Source organism: Sander lucioperca, chromosome 14 (assembly GCF_008315115.2).
Source record: "Sander lucioperca isolate FBNREF2018 chromosome 14, SLUC_FBN_1.2, whole genome shotgun sequence".
NCBI lineage: Eukaryota > Metazoa > Chordata > Actinopteri > Perciformes > Percidae > Sander > Sander lucioperca.
This window is the reverse complement of record NC_050186.1, coordinates 5226891-5238783: the sequence shown is the minus strand read 5'-3', so window position 1 is coordinate 5238783 and position 11893 is coordinate 5226891. Positions and strand designations below refer to the sequence as shown.

General features: G+C 40.8%; 1 protein-coding gene across 2 annotated transcripts in view; it reads left to right on the top strand.

Annotated features, from left to right (window-relative positions):
• The window catches only part of LOC116062840 (nucleus accumbens-associated protein 2), a 34798-nt gene continuing 22905 nt past the window's right edge, over window positions 1-11893 (top strand). Inside the window, exons 1-2 of one of the 2 annotated variants that reach the window (XM_035991510.1) lie at window positions 1-429; window positions 5791-5822. The gene's annotated coding sequence lies outside the window, so the exon portion shown is untranslated. The remainder of the gene's footprint in view (window positions 430-5790; window positions 5823-11893) is intronic. The other variant, XM_035991507.1, reaches the window with a different exon arrangement.

The window sequence follows — 11893 nt, the reverse complement described above, 5'->3', positions numbered from 1 at the left end:
GTTCGTGTGTCCGTAAAGGCGCACGATATGACCGAACACTGCTGACAGTCCATTTGCCGCGTAGACTACAGTAGGACAGTGTAGCTACAGTAACCTGGCAGGTCCTACTAAAATGTCTGCGTCTTTAAAAAGAACTATTTGCCGTGTGGTGCATGATGTCAGGCTGCCTGCACTGTTCATGTGAGCAGCGTTCACTTCCTGCAAAGGGATAGAAGCGGGCAGAGAGAGAAAGAGAGAGTGGGATAGAGAGATGGGGGACGAGCAGCCAAGATAGGACTGGAGTGATAGAGTGAGCCAGCGGACGAGGGGAAACCGGGGCCTGCTTTTTTTTTTTAACACCCCGCAAACTTTATAGGTTGTCCGAAGAGAAAGCCTGCCACATCTGCGCCAGCTGACAGCCGCAGTTTATGGAATAGCGACATATATCGGGTAAATATATCCCCTTCTGGCTTGGCTTGATGTTTAAAGTGCCTGATTTGTGTGACGCATAGGTTTTACCATGCATTATTTCCTCGCTTCTCCTTCTTTATAGGTACGATAGGCAGCTGCACACACCGACAATCTGCTGACATTACAGCATGGGAGTTGATTTAGATAAAACTACCAGCTAAACTAAGTTAGACTCTTAAACTCTCATGAAGTAATGTCGCGAAGTGTGAAGGTTTTACGCGGAGGATGATAGGTGTACCACGCGCCACGAGGATAATTTAATCAGACTGATAATATTTGTAGTTCCCAAATGTCATTGTAGTCCAATTATAATGTTGGGCAGCACTTTTAAACACTTAACCACGGGAAATAGTGTTGTCATTAGTTTCAACTGTATGAGTGGAGAAAGTGGCACGACATCTTGCGTCACGATGAAGCCAAAACAAATCTCCACCCATAATGCATCCATTGTAGTGCTATATGTTGCATGATTGCGACAAGCAATACTGTACACAAATCAATTGAAGTTGCTGGTGTTGTCAGGGCCATAATTCCACAAGTGAGTATAATCCAATAGGCTACAGCTGGCTTCTCAAATCCTCAACCATAAGCATTTTCCTTGTATTTAAATTGCCAACACTGTTATAACAGTGTTGCATTTGCAATTTAAATACAATACAATACAATGCTATCTCTATATATATATTTTAAATTATAGTTACGTCTTTAAACTCTTGCCTTAGTACAAGATACACAACACTAAGCTTTCTATAACATAAAAAAGACATGATATAGGCTATAAAATATTTCGGCTGTGAGGATTGTGAACCAACGTGGATCAAGAAATTTAAAATAATTGTGTGAAATAAGTTTAGCAAAATCAGAGTGATTGCAATATTAATATTACATTTAAAAAGTTAAAACAAATGTCATTTATACACTTTACTGTCAGGTAAGGTCAGATGTGTCAGTTGTGGCTCTATTTACCTTAGCTGAACCCTGCAGGAGTCATCTGACTATACATGCAATAGCCCTCCTTTCTCCTGTGTGTACATGGGTGCAGTGTGAGTGTTGCTAGCCAGTATGTTTGTGGCAATTTTCTTCATTTCCTGTCACTTTCCTTCCCTCTCACATGTGCTATTTCTCTCTTTCACCCTGCTCTCATTCTTATTCTCTGGTCTGCCGTCAAGCAGTGTGTTTGTTCTCAAGATGACTATGAAAAAAATCCCCAAAATTTGCAAGTTGGTTATGGTCTATATCTTTATCTATAAGTGTGTAACTCTACAGTAGCATCCTGTTCCCGGCCAGGTGTCGCACAGGTTGGAAGTTAAAACGACAGCTTTCCTTATAGAATCATATGAATCATTTAAAGCAACACTAGAGAACTTTTTGTAACTTAAAATAATGTTTCCAAAATTGTTTAAGTGGTTCATCAACTCGTAACAGGGTGAATGGCATTTCTGCATTCGCTTTAAAGCAGCCATATTATGCTCATTTTCAGGTTCATAATTGTATTTTAAGGTTGTACCAGAATAGGTTTACATGGTTTAATTTTCAAAAAACACCATATTTTTGTTGTACTGCAGTGCTCTCTCTCACTGCTGCAGATCCTCTTTTCAGCTGGTCTCTGTTTTAGCTACAGAGCGAGACCTCTTTTCTTCTTCTTCATCTGTACTATCTTTGATTGCACTCGCACATGCCCAGTAGCTCAGATGTAGATCATGTCAGCTAGCTAGCTCCATAGACAGTAAAAGAAAGGCTGTTTCTACAACTTCGGTCAGTTACCAGGCAGGATTAGCTGGGAGACTTCTAAATGAGGGCGCACATGTAAGTAGTTCTTTTGAAGATTATGGTGAACTTGTGTGTGTTGTAGCAGTGCTTTGCTATTGAGAACGAGGTAGCATGCTAGCGTTAGCATGATAGCGTTAGCATGCTAGCGTTAGCATGCTAGCTTTAGCATTAGCGTTAGCATGCTAACGCTACGAGCTAATGGTTGCGGTTAGCCTGCTCGTTTCGGCTTGTGACGTCACAAGCCGTGCCGATTTTGAACAGCTCACCCAGAGACTGAAGGCAGGACACATTCAGAAACCGTATCTCACTCTAAACAGTATGGATGGATTTTTTTCAAAGTTTGTATGTGTGTGGAAGCACCAGAGACACAACATAACACCCCAAATCCCAGAAAAAGTGATTTTTTCATAATATGGGCACTTTAAGGCTCTCTACCGGCTATAACCGCACTATGCAAGTTTGCCAGATCGGGTAGCGGATCTGTAGTTCGAATGAGACATAATGGGACAATTCTGCTTCCAACCTGTAGGGGGACCAAAGCGGTTCTCTAGTGTTGCTTTAAGTAGCGTAGTGTGAAGTGCGAGCGTTCCTCACCATTTTACAGTTTTGAATCCTACTTCAGAGTGATTGAGCGTTTTAGTGCCCATCTGTTTCTGCCTCTCCAATGTAGAAATATCATGGGGGATGACAAGATGTATTATACTTCCCTTTTGAGCAACTAAAACAGTATGAATCCATACCTGCCATCCCTAAGGCAACGCAAAGGCAGCTTTTATCAAGGTAGTTTATGATTACCCCCCCCCCCCCCAATATGGGGAAATCAGTTTGGGGTAATTGGAGTTTGTGCTGCCAGGTTTCTATCTTCAGTGTTTAATGCAGCATACATGGAAAATGTGGGACATTTTTGTTTTTGTCTTTCTTTCTATACGGAGGCCTTCCACCACTCGTCTTTGACTTGGACGTCCGCCAAAGGGTTGTGATGGCTCTCAACAGCTGTATTTGTCTGTGTGTGCGTGTTTGCATGTGTGTGTGTGCTCTCGCCGTGTCCCGGGATGCCCTTCCTCCATAGGCCTCACATTATACAGCATTCCACAAGGGGGCCCGGGGCTGTGTGCATGTGGGGAGTGTCAAGGAGAGAGAACGACAACACAGTTTCAAATATAACCGATGCGGATACTGACAGAGAAGGTGAAAAAGGGAGAGAGTACAAAGACTGTAAGAGTCTTGCCTCATTTAGGGTATTGCGTCATCTCTTGTTAGACCCATAAATAAAGAAGAGTTGATGTTGCTTCGACATATTGATACACTGTAACAAAAAACAGGTTACAAGCTCTAAAGCTTCGTAAGAGACACATAAAGGTGATTTCCACTCTTTAATTCTCAGACTGCACATATTTTAGGACAACAGTAATACACTTTATTGATCCAAACTACATTTAAAACCTGGAGTTTTTGTCCCGAGTGCTGCTTAATTTGCTCTGTGTGTGTGCGCCCTCATGCTGAGTGCACTTTTTTCTGCACTGTATATGCGTGTATACTCATGTGGGGAGTGTGTTTATGTCTGTTTGATTTTTCTTTCCTGAGATGGTGATGAGTCATTGCTGATGGTATGCGATACAGGGAACCAGTCCTACATCATATTCTCATACATCTTCTACATAGAACTACTACAGCTGCTGGTGCTGCTGGTGTGTTCAGACTTGTTGGTTGCTGTTAATGGAATGGAAATTCGAGCAGGTTAACTGTGAAGAAATGTCTTTCTACTGAATGTAATGTCACCGCAGTAAGAAATGTGAATAGTATATTTTATTAGAAGCTGATTCTAATTATGTCTACATTTCCTGGCCCAATCAGTTGGCCTGCACTCCAGCACACAGTAGCCTAGTTTCTAATTGACTGTGAAGGTTTGAAGGTGGTTTTGTCTTGAAGTGGCAACAGTTAAAATCTGATTGTAAATTATAGTTAACTATTTCCAGGTTTGCATGGCACTGGTTCTGTTTAGCCAGCATGCAAATGTTTTGTAAGGTAGTTTTTCCTCTTGCGGCATTTTTCGTAGAGCACTAAAACTATTTAATGTACCACAGAGAAGGAAAAGAAAGTTTGGTTTTCTTCTTAGTGAGGTGATAGGTCTGTCAATATGAGAGTAGTTCAGTATAAATGGCTGGTAAGTCCATACATCGGAGATGACTTCAATGTTCGCCATCCAAAAGGGTTGAAAGATACAAACAGAGGAAGAGTATCCACTTAACTCAATGTGTGGGTTTAATGGGATATAAATTCTCCTGAAATGCAGATGGATAGTAAGTTGAAGGCCCCCGTGACCTTGCCTTGTCCTCATATTTTCTTATCAAACTCAAAATGAAGTTGAGAGTCACATCAAATCAGATTGACTGCTAAATCTGTGAATTTGGCAGCACTGCTGAAAAGATAAACTAAATTACGTTCAAATGACCAATGTTCCCCAGTCTGTCTTCTAACTGACATACAGTAGCTACCCAGTAGGTAACCTGAATCAATAATAAAGACTGTTTGATCAAGAAGAGGGAAACAAATCAAAAAAGTAAAGATCAGCCTTTAATGATATAAACATGTAAGACATAATCGATAAAGATGACAATGGAAGATTTGCATTGAACCTGTATTAGTTTGCAGCCAAACTACATGTTTATGGTGTAAAAGGTGATTGCCAAAGCCACAAAAGAGGGTTGGGCACTTCCTCAAATGCACTGCTCATTTAATATGTAATGTAGCAGACTTTGTTTCTTGGAATTTGCTACTACCCTTTGTTAGTCCCTCCTAGTTTTAGCCTCACTTTAAGAACACACAGATTTGAGGATTTAAAAAAGGAATACTTAACCCGCAAAATGATCATTTGTATATCAAATCCTAACCCTGTTACCTTGAATTAAATTCTTCATTCACTGTGGATCCATGTAAGAAGACAATTTTTCTTTCAAGAATTCAAGGTAACAAAGGGTTAGTAATTGATATACAAATGTATGTATGTATGTATGTATGTATGTATGTATGTATGTAAGTATTCCTTTAAAATTAATGTCTTATTTCCCCAGTGGTTTGTAATCCACACATTAATGTAGCTAATTATCTAAGTTTCTGCTGCTACCATTTAATTTAATTTTTGTTATGTACTGTGCACAAAAACACGGGTACAGTCCATTTATGTACATGCTGAAATACAGAAACGTGGAAAAATAATGAGGAAGCAGATGAAAGAAAGGATCAGCAAAAGCCATTAGGAATCTAGAAATGTAACTGATTTGGGCTGCTTTGGCTTGCTACGTGCTTTTCAGGAAGCCTTCCAAGAATTTAGACAATGAACAGTAAACATGGCATGTTCCTCATAACAATTCCACATTAGATCTCAAAGATCACGTGGCTCTTTTTCTCAGAATCGACTGCTCCCACACCACACACTACATTGCAGATAACTGTAGCAGCTAAATCTCATTTACCCTGTGTATGTACTGTACTTACACTTGACAAGGAGCTCTCACAAACTGACAAATGTGCAGACTCTCTCTCTTTCTCTATTTCTCTCTCCCTCTCTAGCTCGCTTTCTCACTCTGTCTCAGAGATTTCTGGTAAGTGACATGTTTGGCCGTTGGCATAGTGCCTAGCAAGATCACATGGCATGAATGTCGTGCCTGTGTTGTTTGAGTGTGAGTGTGTGTGTGTTCATGTCTGTGCATTTGTGCTTGAGTATAAAAAAAAGAAAAGAAACGGAGCATGTGCACATTTGATTGTTCCAAGTATTTTCAGCATGAATAGGAACACGTAGCCATAGCAGAGAATTACACACTGCCGAGAAGTATGACGAGGATGTGTTTCTAATACAGTCATGAGATTGCGTTCTCAAACTGGATAGAAAATTAGATTTTGCACAATAACACGTCATAGTCTAAGCTATTTCAGCACATTAAAAATTCCTTATGTAGCCTTATAGAGAGCTTATTTCACTTGTGATACTATGCATCAGGGGCGATTCTGAAAAGCTTAAAAGATTTCCAAGTTGTTCATTCAATGACTGTAATCACTCTCAGTATTACCTGGTACTTAAATTCCAGTTCTGGGAACCTTGGTTGAACTCCTTTTGTGTATTTAATTCACAGTTGTCTGGGCTCACTACCATAAGGTCACTGGCAATCACTTAAATATCTCTAGAGAAGAATGTGTGAGCTTAAATCAACTTTTTAAACTCCCAATATATCTTAGACAGACAGTAGTCTGATACATTTTCTCAAATCCTTAGCATTTCAGTGAGGGGGACGTTACATTTACTGTGAAAGTCAAACCTATAATTCGGGGGATGACACACACAGACATGCACAAACACACACACACACACATTCACAAACATAAATAAACCCCGATACATACACTCGCACAGAAGCAGAGAGAGAGAGAGAGCACACACACACACTGTGGATGGCATTTATGCTTGCAGCCCACCTCAATTTTCCATGCCATTTTGCTGTCTGCTGTAAATAATTAAATTGCTGCAAACTTCAAGCCTCTCTCAAGACTTGTGGCCGTAAACAAAGCTTGCTAATTAGTGCATAAGGTTATAAGTGAGGAAAGCAAATAGGCTGACCCCTTCTCTGTGGCGATGATCTGTCCTGTATGTGCTGTTCATGGCCTAACAACCTGGCAGAATACTGGTAGGAGCCAGTGGAAAAAGACAGGAATCTGAGGCGGGTAGTTTTTACTACCCCCCAACCCTTCCCATTTTCACAGCTAACGTGCGTTAGCAATTATTGCTAAATCACAGCATAACCTACCTGATGCTTTCATCACGTGTGTGTTCCCTGCAGAAGGTGAAAGCCACTCTGACTTGAAATCTTGCCCCAACTTTTATTGGTTTGTAATATATTAAAATGCTAGAAATGGCATTTGTGGTTATTCTGATGGCAACAATTCATTTTATCATCCATTGATGTACAAAGTACACCTTTTTTTGGTTGCCAAAAGTTACATGAGAGGATTGATACAGCTCTCATATCTGTCTGTTCAGTATGTAGCTGCAGCCATGAGATGGTAAGCGCTTCTATAAGTAAGACCGGAAACAGGGGGAACAGCTAGCCTGGCAAAGTAAAAAAAAGGAAATCTGCCTATCCCTCCTCAAAAAGCTCACTATTTAATACGCTATATCTTGTTTATTTCATCCATACAAAAACCACTGGTTGGAAATCACTACGCCAATAAATAGTCCAGCACATAAACCCCTGTAAAACCACAACTTGTTGTTTTTATGATATTTTATGATATTTTATGATATGTTCATTCAGTTCAATGTTTCGTGCACGGCGATTACATACAAAGTAAATGCAAAGAGGCAAAAATTCGCACTTGGCAATCAAAGGACGCATGTGAATTACGCAAATTACGTGATGCAAATTATTTTTTCAACTCAACCTTGTTTAAACAGAAATGGAGGAAAAAAATGTTTGTAGCTGTCTGTGGGCGGTGAAATACGCCGAGCTGTATGTGCCTCCGATGATTTCATATACCCAGACAAGGACGGTGTTTGGTTTTCCGACGTATCTCTACAGTACATGGAGCCCCCCCTTCAGCACAGTAACGCAGTAACTGTTTTCAGTCTTTGTGCTAAACTAAGCCAACTGGCTGCTGGCGGTAGCTTCATATTTATCGCGCAAATATTGGACAGTGGTATCAACCTTCTCATCTAACTTTCGGAAAAAAAAAGTGAATTTCCCAAAATACTAAAATAAAACTTTCATGATTGATTCGCATTGCTCCATATTGTCAGTCCATCAGCAAATCAAAATTACCTGACCTTAAAAGTAAAAAAACAAAAACATCCTGATCTGGATCTATGTATACGTGATGTTATCTCCTCAAGGAAGACTAGGGTACCTTTGTACAGGATCAACAGCAAGGAAGTGTTCATTTTGTGGAACTGTCACATGTTTAGCAATAATAATTTACTCATCCTCAACTGACCCCCATCTACATATATACATATAACCGTGCATAGGACTTTTGTGCTGTGTGAGGGTGCTCCTCGTGTTGTTTACTCAAATCAGACTTGAGACAGAGATAAACAAGCTCTGTTCGCATAGGTCAGCTAGGGCCCTTTTCAGTGTCTCACCAGTGTGATCAGGTTAACCAAGGTGGCATGTTATTTGAGCACATGTATGCTAGCTTAGTCTGGTGTGCTGACTGGAAGTTTCTTAGGTCACAGTAGTGTGTGTGTGTGTGTGTGTGTGTGTGTGTGGGGGGGGGGGGGGTATGCACTCAAAATAAATGTGTATGTAATGCTGTGCACTTGAACAAACAGTCTTTTATGATACATTGTAACCCAAGATGCATTATGAATTTTATCATTTGAAATGCCGCATGTCATGAGACTTTCTTTTGATTCACCTACCCTGATCATATCAAACTGCATTTCGTTCCCCCACTGTTTTCTTTTCTTTTGCATGAAGGAGAATGAATTAAAGGTCCCATGAAATGGTGCTATTTGGATGTTTTTTATAGACCTTAGTGGTCCCCTAATACTGTATCTGAAGTCTCTTTCCCGAAAGTCAGCCTTGGTGCAGAATTACAGCCACTAGAGCCAGTCCCACAACAGGGCTCCAGACTGCGACCAAATGGCCGCATTTTGCGACCAAAATTTGAGAGTGTGCGACTGAGTTTTACATCCAGTCGCACATGTGCGACCAGTAAATTTGCCCCCTTTTTTACACGTTAAACGTCGAAATTTCGGTACCTGAGAGCGCGTAAGCTCAAACTTATCTGTCCTCTCTGAAAATTGACAGAGAGCCGAGCTCTGACACAAACACACACTCGCACACACACTCGCATACACACGCATAGCTGCGGACGGTGCAAACTACGTCGGCTCTGCAGTTTTGTTGAAGTCACAGTGAATCACGGAGATGCCGATAAAGTGGTTACAGTTTTTCAAAACTTCACGCAGACAGCGTTTGCTGCGATATGATATTAATGGAGAGTCGAAAGCAGTCGCGGTGCTGTTGATGTTACACTTCCTAAGCAGGCACAACAGTGGTTTCTGTGCCCTGGTGACTGACTGACAGGCTGAGGTTGTAAGGCAAGGCAACTTTATTTCTACAGCACCTTTCAGCAACAAGGCAATTCAAAGTGCTTTACATGAAACATTAAAGAGCAACAAATTAAAAACGGTCATGAAAATAAAACAGGCTAAAAAAGAATATACAAATACAAGAATAAAAGTTACAGTGAGTAACAAATTAATAATTATTCAATTTAATAGGTTGTAGGGACGGGTTTGGGAGGAGGAGGATTTTGTTTAATTAGTAAAATAACATAATGTTCTAAGTACATAGGATAAATAGGTTTGACAATAATTTTTACAACTGAAATAATTGTTTTGTAATTATAGAGGGAAAGTACCAAAAAAAAGGTACTGTTGGGTAACGGAACCGAATTTCAGATATCGGTACCAATATTGGTTCAGTAGTAGCCTAAACAATGCATGTTTAATTTTAAGTTGAATTCATTGTAATTGTAGACTAGAGCTGGTGTATATATATATTTTTTGTTTTTCATGACAGCGATGGTGCTGTCGGTTAACCTTCTATGTTGCATCTTCAAAAGTGACACTGAATTTGAAACAGCACATTGTAATTTCTGCATCTATTATCAAAGTATTTATTAGTAATACAGTGGAAATTAGTAGAAATGTGAATATTTGGTTAGCATGTTGATTTATGGTGTGTGCCCCTAAATTTTCTGGTGTGCGCCCCTAAAATTTTCAGTTGGGGGCCACTGTGCTCCTAGTGAAAAAAGTTAGCCTGGAGCCCTGCACAATGAGCTTTCCTTAGGATGTTCCATTTCTGTGTCTGTAGCTATTGAGGAGGAGAGAGGGGGGGGAAGGTGGAGAGTGGCGATGTGGCCTTGACCAACTGCCACTTTGCTCGTTGGAAAGCCAGGATGTCTCTCTCTCATGGGTGGGCCAAATTCTCTGGGTGGGCAAAGCAGAGAAAGGGGAGGTAACCTTGCTCCTTATGACCTCATAAGGAGCAAGATTCCAGATCGGCCCATCTGAGCTTTCATTTTCTCAAAGGCAGGGCAGGATACCCAGGGCTCAGTTTACATCTTTCGCCATTTCTAGCCACTGGGGGACCGTAGGCAGGCTGGGGGGATGCATATTAATGTTAAAAAACCTCATAAAGTGAAAATTTCATGCCATGGGACCTTTAAAGCATTCTGTCTGCTCTGATTGAAAAATGTACATGGGGTACTCAGTCGATGTGGGCACTGCTCTCCTTGTATGTCTTTGTGTGGGTGTGAGTTTGTGTATGCCTGTCTGTAGACAGTGGGGCACTGATGCTGAAAGATGTGTCCTCATTTTTGCATTGCACTGGGCTCCTCTGGCGGTCATGTTGGGCTGCTCTGATGTCACGCATGTGTCACTGCAAAACAACACCGAAACAACAGCGCAGGGTTACCAAAATGGCATCTTCATCCTCTCTCTCCATCCACCCTCTTTCTACTTCTGTGTCACTCTCTTACTGTCACTCACTGTTTTACTCACTGTGCTATATGCACTGGAAACTTTAACATACAACACCCCGCCTCATGAGGCAGGAGAAAAGCAGCTGCTTTGCTGGAAGGAATTAAGCGCTGCTTTCACACTTATATGTGCCACAATCCTATCAGAGCACAACCTCATTTTTTGTTTTAATTTCTCTAACCTTGCCTGCCCCGGTTTGATTGACATTCTTGCTGCAGCTGCTATCCAACATGTTTAATTGTTCTTGGATGAACATCCACTTACATAACATGTTACACTTTTCCAACATGTGAATACCTATAGACTTTTACATAGCGTTGCAGCAGGTAGAACAGCATTGTTTTCCCAAACTGTTTCAGCTGAAATCAGACAAGGCTAGAACTTGCAAAGCCCGTTAGTCTCATGGTTAGGTTAGGGGAGGGTAGGATAGGACAGGCCCTCTAACAATGTTAGATATATTTTTTGATATTTTGCTGGATAGCAAACTAGTTATTCTTTTCAAGTCACATCCCTCAAAATCTGTGTTAAGTACAGCAATTTTCAGATTACTTAAATGTTATGGTGTTTTTCCATTACATGGCACCTGCTCGACTCGCCTCGACTCTACTCGCCTTTTTTGTTTTTCCATTATGAAAAAAAAGTACCTAGTATCATAGTGGTCTAGAGGACTTGGATCGATGAGGCTGTGAAATTGATAAATAACTTAACATTTTTTAAAACACTTATGCCCAACCCTAAACTGTTATCGGTTTGAAACTCCCCTAGCAAAAAAAATAGTCTCTTTGAGGTTTAAATGTCCGGGAACTCCCCACCTGTCAGTAGAATCAATAAAGTTCCTTGGATGAGTATAAAACAGCTAATTTAGCTTGTGTTGGCTTCTAGATAGCATTTGACCTGGATGACTAAGAATCTTAGGCCTAGTCCACATGTAAACGGATATTTTTAAAAGCAGGGTTTTTCCTGTGTTTGATATAACCCCAGTCAAGCAAAGAAGACAAAGCCAACATCATGGCCAGTCAGAAGCCTGAAAAAAAGCTCTTACCGGAAGACTACCTACCAACTAGAAGTCTGACGGTCGCCTTCAAGACCTGCGGGGTCTGTGTCGCGGCAGTGTTGGATTATGTAGCAGTGACC